This window comes from Oncorhynchus kisutch, linkage group LG17, assembly GCF_002021735.2.
Source record: "Oncorhynchus kisutch isolate 150728-3 linkage group LG17, Okis_V2, whole genome shotgun sequence".
NCBI classification, from domain to species: Eukaryota; Metazoa; Chordata; class Actinopteri; order Salmoniformes; family Salmonidae; genus Oncorhynchus; species Oncorhynchus kisutch.
In genome coordinates this window covers 6,639,417-6,650,479 of record NC_034190.2, presented here as the reverse complement: position 1 = coordinate 6,650,479, position 11,063 = coordinate 6,639,417, and positions in this window count along the sequence as shown.

Below are 11,063 nucleotides of genomic sequence, written 5' to 3'. Positions count from 1 at the left end.
CGTGAGGAGTTACTGGCTAGCTTACAAGTGGCAAGCTTAGCTAACGATCTAGCTATATTTGGTCGCGGCGTGCATGACCAGAACAAAACATCGATGAAGCATCAAAGGTACACCCCATTTATGTTTAAAAAACGGAGAACAATGTTTTGTGCCCAAAGTTGACCGTTGAAGCAAGTCTACTGCTATTCTACACATGTTAACAGCTCATATGTTATCTTGTTTTAATGTTTACATTTATATGAAATTATAGGGGGGGACTAATGGACCTGCTCTAAATATTGGGGGGGGTCATCCCCCATGGTCTGTCCCCCCATCCCCCGTGGTCTGTCCCCCTATCCCCCGTGGTATGTCCTCCCACCCCCCGTGGTTTGTCCCCCCATCCCCAGTGGTATGTCCCCCCATCCCCGTGGTCTGTCCTCCCAACCCCCGTGGTATGTCCCCCCATCCCCCGTGGTATGTCCCCCCCATCCCCAGTGGTATGTCCTCCCACCCCCCGTGGTATGTCCCCCCATCCTCCGTGGTATTTCCCCCCATCCCCCGTGGTATGTCCTCTCACCCCCCGTGGTATGTCCCCCCATCCCCCGTGGTATGTCCTCCCACCCCCGTGGTTTGTCCCCCATCCCCCATGGCATGCTCCCCATCCCCCGTGGCATGAGCCCCATCCCCCATGGCATGTCCCCCCAACCCTGTGGTATGTCCCCCCACCCCCCGTGGTATGTCCCCCCATCCTCCGTGGTATTTCCCCCCATCCCCCGTGGTATGTCCTCCCACCCCCCGTGGTATGTCCCCCCATCCCCCGTGGTATGTACCCCCATCCCCCATGGTATGTCCTCCCACCCCCAGTGGTATGTCCCCCCACCCCCCATGGTATGTCCCCCCATACCCCGTGGTATGTCCCCCCAACCCCGTGGTATGTCCCCCCAACCCCGTGGTATGTCCCCCCAACCCCGTGGTATGTCCCCCGCCCCCCCATCCCCCGTGGTATGTACCCCCATCCCCCATGGTATGTCCCCCCATCCCTCGTGGTACGTCCCCCCCATCCCCTGTGGTATGTCCTCCCACCCCCAGTGGTATGTCCCCCCACCCCCCATGGTATGTCCCCCCATCCCCCGTGGTATGTCCCCCCCATCCCCCGGGGTATTTCCCCCAATCACCCGTGGTCTGTCCCCCTAACCCCAGTGGTATGTCCCCCCATCCCTCATGGTATGTCCCCCAATCTCCCGTGGTCTGTCCCCCTAACCCCAGTGGTCTGTCCCCCTAACCCCAGTGGTATGTCCCCCCATCCCTCATGGTATGTCCCCATCCCCCGTGGCATGCCCCCCATCCCCCATGGCATGCTCCTCATCCCCCGTGGCATGCTCCTCATCCCCCGTGGCATGCCCCCCATACCCCATGGCATGTCCCCCCATCCCCCGTGGCATGCCCCCCATCCCCCGTGGCATGCCCCCCATCCCCCGTGGCATGCCCCCCATTCCCCGTGGCATGTCCCCCCCATACCCCGTGGGATGCCCCCCATCCCCCGTGGCATGTCCCCCCCCATGCCCCGTGGCATGTCCCCCCATCCCCCGTGGCATACCCGTGGTATGTCCCCCCATCCCCCGTGGTATGTCACCCCCATCCCCAGTGGTATGTCCTCCCACCCCCCGTGGTATGTCCCCCACCCCCCGTGGTATGTCCCCCCATCCCCCGTGGTATGTCCCCCAATCACCCGTGGTCTGTCCCCCTAACCCCAGTGGTATGTCCCCCCATCCCTCATGGTATGTCCCCCAATCTCCCGTGGTCTGTCCCCCTAACCCCAGTGGTATGTCCCCCCATCCCTCATGGTATGTCCCCATCCCCCGTGGCATGCCCCCCATCCCCCATGGCATGCTCCCCATCCCCCGTGGCATGCCCCCCATGCCCCGTGGCATGTCCCCCCAACCCTGTGGTATGTCCCCCCATCCCCCGTGACATGCCCCCATCCCCCGTGGTATGTCCCCCCATCCCCCGTGGCATGTCCCCCCCAACCCTGTGGTATGTCCCCCCCATACCCCGTGGCATGTCCCCCCATCCACCGTGGTATGTCCCCCAATCACCCGTGGTCTGTCCCCCTAACCCCAGTGGTATGTCCCCCCATCCCTCATGGTATGTCCCCCAATCTCCCGTGGCATGCCCCCCATCCCCGTGGCATGTCCCCCCCATAACCCCCCCATACCCCGTGGCAATTTCACCGATGCCACACACACACACCAGAGTGATGAGAAAGTCAAGGTTGATGAAGCCTCCAGAAAAAGGTTTGCTACGCCGCATCAGAGATGGGCTGCAATCATGTGACAGGAAGTCAGAGAGGGAAATGTAAAGCTACAGAGAGGAAGAGAAGAAGATGAACCTGGAGCAGTTCCTTTACTGATATATCTAGCTATCTAGTTAGCATATGGAACATCATCAGCATCTGGTTAGCATATGGAACATCATCAGCATCTGGTTAGCATATGGAACATCACCAGCATCTAGTTAGCATATGGAACATCATCAGCATCTAGTTAGCATATGGAACATCATCAGCATCTAGTTAGCATATGGAACATCATCAGCATCTAGTTAGCATATGGAACATCATCAGCATCTGGTTAGCATATGGAACATCATCAGCATCTGGTTAGCATATGGAACATCACCAGCATCTAGTTAGCATATGGAACATCATCAGCATCTAGTTAGCATATGGAACATCATCAGCATCTAGTTAGCATATGGAACATCATCAGCATCTAGTTAGCCTATGGAACATCATCAGCATCTGGTTAGCATATGGAACATCATCAGCATCTAGTTAGCATATGGAACATCACCATCATCTAGTTAGCATATGGAACATCATCAGCATCTAGTTAGCATATGGAACATCATCAGCATCTAGTTAGCATATGGAACATCATCAGCATCTAGTTAGCATATGGAACATCATCAGCATATGGTTAGCATATGGAACATCATCAGCATCTGGTTAGCATATGGAACATCATCAGCATCTGGTGCAATCACTCCATCTCTCCACTTTCCCCTCTGTTTCCACATCCTCTCCCTCTCATCCTACCCTTTCATCTCTCGATTTGTCTCACTGTCACTCTATCTCACGCTCTCTTCGATGTTTTCTCTCTGTCTATTTCAGTCTCCTTTTCCTGTTGTTCTTCATCCTACTTTCCCTCACCCTTTTTTTTCCTTCCCTCACTCCTTCCTTTAATCTGACCCTCCGGTTTCTTGTTATAGAGGTGTCCCTCCCTCCCTTCCCTCCTCCTTCCACCCCCCCCCCTCTCTCTCTTTCTCCATCACTGCTGTGATCTGGGTGACATTTCCTCAGTCGCGCTACACAGAGGGTAGCAGCATACTCCAGAGGCGGGGGTCTCATTAGTGTGTGTGTGTGTGTGTGTGTATCAAAGAGTGAGGGTGTGTGTGTATGTTTAGATTACATTAATGCACAACCCTTCACAGAGAAGAACTCCACATCGATGCCAAGAGGGTGTGTGTGTGTGTGAAACAAATAGAGTTACACAACAGACTTAATGTTGAGATCCTTTTTATTGAAAAAGGTCTCCCTTACAATGTAACCTTTAAACAACCCCCTTCCATTCCTATCTTCCTCCCCTCTCTTCTTCCCATCTCTTCTCTCTCTCCCCTCCTATTCTCCTCTTCCTCCTTCTCCCCCTCTTCTCTCTCTTCTCTCTACCCCGCTCTTCTCTCTTCCTCCTCATATTCCTATCTTCCTCCATCTCCCCCTCTCTTCTCTCTCCCTCTCCTCTGTCTCCCCTTCGATCTTCTCCTCTCTCTCCATCTTCTCCCTCTCCTCTGTCTCCCTCTCCTCTGTCTCCCCGTCTATCTTCTCCCCCCCCTTCTCTGCCTCTAAATTCCCTCTTTCTTCTGGTGACGGCTCCAGGGCAGCCAGGGCAGGAGGGGAGAAAGGGTGATGTCTCAGCCCCCCTGGGGTGTCTGATTCTGGGGCAGGCCTCTCTGGCCCCTGGTCTCTCCAGGCCAACAATTGACTGTCTGACAGTGTTATGTTTACCCGAGAGAATGGGACTAGGCCTGCTGTGGATGGATACACAGGAGAATGTGTGTGTGTGTGTGTGTGTGTGTGTATGCATGTACATCGAGTGTGTGTGTGTGTGTTTGTGTGTGGATGTGTGTGTGGATGGATGTGTATGGCCAGCACACATATAGAGCCAATACACAAAACATTCTATACCAGGGCACTATTACAGTTTATAGCTATATAGAAATATACAAGGTCCCATATAGGAAAATAGTCCATCGATCTCAGTCTGAGTTGAAGGTGTTCAGGTGTTCAACTTCCAAAAATGTCAAGAGCTTGACGTCCAAAAATGTATGACTATGACATCAAAGAATGTAAGAGTACGACATCAATGAATCAGAGGTGCACGTGATTCAAAGATGAATCACTGTGTGTATCTCACTCTGCCGCCTCCAGGAGCAGACAGAGTTTATTGATAGGTCTCTGTAAGATATTGGTCTTGGTCTTAACCATGACGCTCTGGACAAGACCATTGGCCCCTTGCAAAGCCTCCACCACACGCCCCATTAGCCAAGAGTTCCTTGGGGCGGTGTCATCGTCGATGGCAACAAGGTCACCAGGACTGAAGTTTCTCTTAGTTTTGTTCCACTTGTTCCGCTCCTGCATAAGTGGAAGATACTCCCTGATCCCATCTCTTCCAGAAGAGGTCACTGATATATTGTACTTGCTTCCATCTCCTTCGTGAGTATAGGTCGCTTCTCTGGAATAGTCCTGGTGGCAGGACTGGCTTTGCTTGAGTGGAGTCATCCTTGATTTCCCCAGTTTGAATGCGATGTGGACCTTTTCCATACCGTTTGTGAACCTAAGGTAGCTTGCCGTGCCATAACCTTGTTCTCTTGCGTCACCGAATTGATGCAGCTGTGCGGTCTTGACCTGACCAAAGTTCTCAGGCATCATACACCTGTCTATCTGGAATCTGGACAGCTGGTCCAGCTCTGAGAGCCATGTCTTCCATGAAATAGTGTTCTCCACGGATGACTTCATCCCAGCCACACTAGCTTGCAGAGCGCTTGGAGAATTTGCTTTGGCTTTTAATATGAATGGGGCGAGGAAACCTAATGGATCATAAATAGAGCTGACAGCTGAGAGAATACCTCTTCTTGTAAGGGGTCTGTTCTTGACAGTGACTCGGAAGGTAAATGCATCACTTTCAATGTTCCATCAGATTCCAAGTGGTCTTTCAACAGGCAGCTTTTCTCTGTCCAGATCCAGTTCTTTTATCTGCTTGGCTTGGTGTTCATCAGGGATAGAAGCCAGCACAGCGCGGCTGTTGCTGACCCACTTGGTCAATTTGAACCCACCCTGAGAGCACACACCCCTGAGGTTTTTTCTGAGAGCTATGGCTTGTTCGTCTGTGGCCACTGACTTGAGGCAGTCATCCACATAGAAGTTGGACTTGACTGTTTGAATCACCTCTTCATCGTACCTCTCACAGTTGTCTTCTGCAGTCTTTTGCAGTGCAAACTTTGCACAACTTTTAGAGGATATAGCACCGAAAAGATGTACCTTCATTCTGTACTCATCCAATCTTTTGTTAGTATCACCGTCCGGCCACCATAGGAATCGCAGGAAGTGTAAGTCATCTTCATGGACACATACTTGATCGAACATTCCTTCAATGTCTGCCATCATGGCAATGTGCGCTTGCCGAAATCTTAGCAGGTCTCCTATAAGCGTGTTTGCCAGGTCAGGGACTTGAAGGAGTTCACTGTTGAGAGATGTGCCTTTATAGGATGATGAACAGTCAAACACTACGCATATTATTCCTTTGCACTTATGGTGAACGCCATGGTGTGGTATGTACCATACCTCGTCTTTCTCTCTGAGGAGCTGTTCTTGTGGTACCTTCTCGGAGTAACCTTTTCTTATCATCTCTTCCCATGAAACCTTTGTACTCTGCAGCATAACCTTTGTCCTTCTTGAACTTCCCGATAATATTTAGAGCCCGCTGCTTTTCCATGTCATGATTGTTTGGCAGGACTACATCTTTGTTTTGAAAGGGCAATGGTAAGTAGTAGTGACGGTCTTTGAGGGTTATGGAGCTTGATTCCATCTCCATAAACTTACGATCCTCAGCTGACATCTCACTTTTCTCTTCATACTATCTCTCAGGGAAGTCACGGTTGTACTGATTTACAAGAAGAACCCCCAGGTCGGCCATTGAGATACGATTGGCCATCACCGTAGGACACCCAGATTCTTTTGCCATGGTACAATTGTTAAGAGGACCATTCATTACCCATCCAAAGAGGGTTTTCACTGCATACGGTCCGTTGCCTTGGCTATTTATGATTTGCCAGGGTTCCATTGCCTTTGGAGCATTTACTCCAATCAGGAGTTCGTTGTCGGCATCAGTCTCCTTCAACTGAACCTCTTTCAGGTATGACCACCTTTTGAGATCTTTCTGAGTGGGAATGTTCTCTCTTGTCACTGGGATCTTATTCTGGGTGTAGACCTTTGGTAATGCAAGAAATGTGTCACCTTCCACATTGCCAATCGCTAATCCAGATATCTCGAAGCTCTTGGTAGGACTCTCCTGCCCCATTGTGCGTAGCAGAATTTCAGTCTCACTGCCTTTAGCTTTCAACTGCCTCATGAGTGTCTCCGTACAAAATGTTGCTGAGCTACCAGAATCAAGAAATGCTAACACAGACTTGCTTCCATTTGCCATCTTTACTTGAACGGGCACAATTGCAAGTGCACAATCTGTACTGGCCCCGGTATCTTCACCAGCTTCCAGTGAAACAAGAGCACTGCTGACAGTCTCCTCCCGCTTTACTGCTACACCCCTCGTATCTGCCTTCAGAGATCTAAATCTCTCTCTTCCTTCAATGTGCAGGATAGTGGAGTGCTTTCTTTGACAGCTCTGACAGGTCATTCTTCTTTTACATTCTTTGCTTAATTTAAGTGTCCTCTCATCAAACAGCCAAAACAAATACCTATTGATCTTATAAACTCACAACCTTGGATTCATGTGGCTGTGCCTTCACCTGTTGGCAGTCAACCAATAAATGCTCACCAGCACAAAATACACATGAGATACTGGGAGCATCAGAAGGGTAGGTGCCTGGTCTCTTTACTTTGAATGTTTGTTCTTTTCGAGGTTTTTCAGGGTCACAATCTGCCACTACATCTACTGCAGTGGCGAAGCTGCTTCCCCTGCTCTTGGACTTGAACTGCTGTTTAAAGTCAGCTTCTGTGTTGGTTTAAAAACCTTTTTGTTGGACAGGGGATCTTGGATATCTCCGTACAACAGATCCTGCAGTATTTTGGACAGTTTTTTTCATGAACATCACAAGGTCACTGAACTGGGCCCTCAGGTGGCTTCTCTCTAACATATCACATGCTGTTGACCTCCATTTTTCCCTTAGTTTGTGGGCAAGTTTTGACATGATCAACTTAATGTTGGAGGGAAGATTAAGCTCTTCCATGTTCTGTAGGTCTTGCATAGTGTTACAGCAACCTCTAAGATAGAGTGCATAGCCATCCACTGAACATTTGCTATCTAACTGAGAGTCTCCTCATTGAAAACATCCGAAGTTCTTCAAAGGTAAATTATTTTATTTGAATGCTTTTCTTGTTTTTGTGAAAATGTTGCCTGCTGAATGCTAGGCTTAATGCTATGCTAGCTATCAATACTCTTACACAAATGCTTGTGTAGCTATGGTTGAAAAGCATATTATGAAAATCTGAGATGACAGTGTTGTTAACAAAAGGCTAAGCTTGTGAGTGAATATATTTCTTTCATATTTCTTATTTTGCGATTTTCATGAATAGTTAACGTTGCGTTATGGTAACGAGCTTGAGGCTATAATTACGCTCCCGGATATGGGATTGCTCGACGCTAGAGGTTAAAGTGGCTAGTGATACATGTATTACATAAAGATGCAGTAGATGATGTAGAGTATAGTATATACATATACATATAAGATGAGTAATGTAGGGTATATAAACATTATATTAAGTGGAATTGTTTAATTGGTGCTGAAAATCCACTTTTTCCATGCCTTGCTACGGGGTCCTTGAATGAGCTATCGGAAAGAAACGTTGGGGTCCATCTCTATGGGCCGAGCCGGTTTCAATGCACCAAGTCTTGCGACTCTGGGACATTTCTAAATGTCGTCATTTTCGTAATGGTACAAATTAATTGAAGTTATTGCAAATGTACGAGGCTGTTTCTCGGTCCGAGAACCTTCTAGAGCCACGTAACTCACCACACACTATCGACCTGAGGTCTAGAACAGGTTTCTAAAGATTCAGAACTCTAGGTCTGACGGTTCTTTTTTAGTTAAAGAAATAGTAATTATTGTCCCTCTGTCCTAGCTGTGTGTGTGTGATTTTTGTCTTGGAAATTTTATGGGAGACATGACTGATTTACAGTTCATGGGAGTTGCCTAATCACACATATGAAGTTTTGAAAATACCTTTTTATCCCTTCGAAACTGCCCCTTTGACACAATTTAAGGCACTCCGGTTTGCACAGGAAGCTATAAGTAAACACATATCCTGATTGGGGTATGCTTTTTCAGAATCCTGAGTTTTCAGTGTTTATGTTAAGAATTGACTGATCTACACAGGGTTGAATAAGGTCATTTTCACATTTGCAGGTTATGTACATCAAAACACCTTTTGGGTGAATTTAACCACTTTCGGTTGCTCCAGGAAGCTTAGAATCGACACAGGTAGACCTCATAGTGGCCTGATGGATTGTCATCGAAGACAGGTCATAAGTTATTAACCTCTCTAGGATAGAGGAAGCTTGCGTCCCACTTGGCCAATAACCAAGGAAAATGCAGCGCGCCAAATTCAAATAAAAAGATATCAAAATCTATTTCATTTGATTAAATCACACATGTAAGATAGTAAATTAAAGCTACACTCGTTGTAAATCCAGCCAACATGTCAGATTTTAAAAAGGCTTTTCGGCGAAAGCATAAGAAGCTATTATCTGATGATAGCACAACAGTAAACAAAGAGAGTAGCATATTTCAACCCTGCAGGCGCTACACAAAACGCAGAAATAAAATATAAAACATACCTTACCTTTGATGAGCTTCTTTTGTTGGCACTCCAATATGTCCCATAAACATTACAGTTGGTTCTTTTGTTCGATTCATTCCATCCATATATATCCAAAATGTCCATTTATTTGGCGAGTTTGATCCAGAAAAAAACAGCTTCCAATTTGCGCAACGTCACTACAAAATATCTCAAATGTTACCTGTAAACCTTGCTAAAACATTTCAAATTACTTTTGTAATACAACTTTAGGTATTTTTTAAACGTTAATTATCAATCAAATTGAAGACGGGTCTATCTGTGTTCAATACAGGAAGACAACAAACAACGCTACTTTTCAAGTCTTGCGCAACTCTCAACAGTGTTACCCATTTTCAAGATGGCCATACTTCTTACTTTCTCAAAGGAATAACCTCAGCCAAATTCCAAGGACTGGTGACATCTAGTGGAAGTGGTAGGAACTGAAAACGAACTCCTAATTAATCTAGTGTCCCAATGAGAACATACTGAACAGACAGAGACCTAAAAAAAAACTTCTGAACGGTTAGTCCTCAGGGTTTTGCCTGCTACATAAGTTCTGTTATACTCACAGACATGATTCAAACAGTTTTAGAAACTTCAGAGGGGTTTCTATCGAAATATACTAATACTATGCATATCTTATATTCTTGGCATGAGTAGCAGGAAGTTGAAATTGGGCACGCTATTTATCCAAAAGTCAAAATGCTGCCTCCTATACCTTAAGACGTTAACAACACACATAGGCTTCAGGTTGAATTTAGGGGTGCAGGCTATGTATTCCTATGGGGAGAGAAGTCATTGGAAACTGTTTGATGTAAACACCTTCTTTTAACTGTTAAGGGTTAATGCCACATGGTCAAGGTTAGGCTTGCACAGATCGGAAGGACCTCAGGAACATTCCTGAGGTCGAATTGTGCTTCTTACCCTAATTGTTCTCTCGCTGTCACATTCTTCTCCAAGGTGGCATAGCAGTTCAGACGTCTTTTGTCCTCGTCTTGTCGTGTCCTGTATATATATATATTTACAACTTTTTCACATACATTTTATTTTTATTTTCCATCAACTCATCTTCAAAACACTGTCCTGCAACCCGCCTCACCAATGTATATTTATAAAAAAGTATTATTTACCTCAGATCTGTAATCCTCCAAGAAGCTAGCCAGAAACTCCAGGAGGCTGGCCTGAAACTAGCCAGTAGCTAATCCAGAAGCTAGTTCAGAAGCTAGTTGGCTCCTTTACTGGCAAGTCGTTGGTGTTCAGCTAACCACGGTTTGTGGTCATCGGCTATCCTTTGGCTCGAAAGTCTATCGCCAGTTCTGTACGGCGCAGCGCGGCTCGGAGCGGAGCATACCGGACCAATGTCCCTGGATTTCGACTGCTCTCTGGACATTCATGCCCGGATCTCACAGCTAGCTAGCTGCTATCCGTGTGACTATCGGCCTTCGTCGATTCCGGAGCAAACATCAATTGTTCCGGAGCTAGCAAGCTCCGTCAATCACTCCTGAGTTCCATCAATCGCACCTGGGCTGCAGTCGCCTATCCGGACCCGTTTTGCTGCCTTCGCGGAGCCCCACCGGGCCTTCACAACTGGACTGCCGACGTTATCTACCCGAAGGAGTTATTCGGCTGGCTCCTCCGTCGCGACGTTACCTGAACGCCCATCTGCGGCCTGCTAACCGTTAGCTGTCTTACCGGCTGCTATCTGAATAGACAATCGGACAATTTTTTAAAAAATTTTAAATTTTTAAAAAATTATTATTATTATGTTTTCTTCTTGGGCCTCTATAACTATATCTATTGTTTTTATTTTTGTTGTTGTTGTGTGATTTGGATTGATCCCCTCTACCACACGGAACCCCACTAATCTACTGACGGAGCGCAGGAGGTGGCTAACAACAGACCTCCATCCTATGCTAGCTTGCTACCGATGCCCTGGCTAGCTGTCTAAATCACC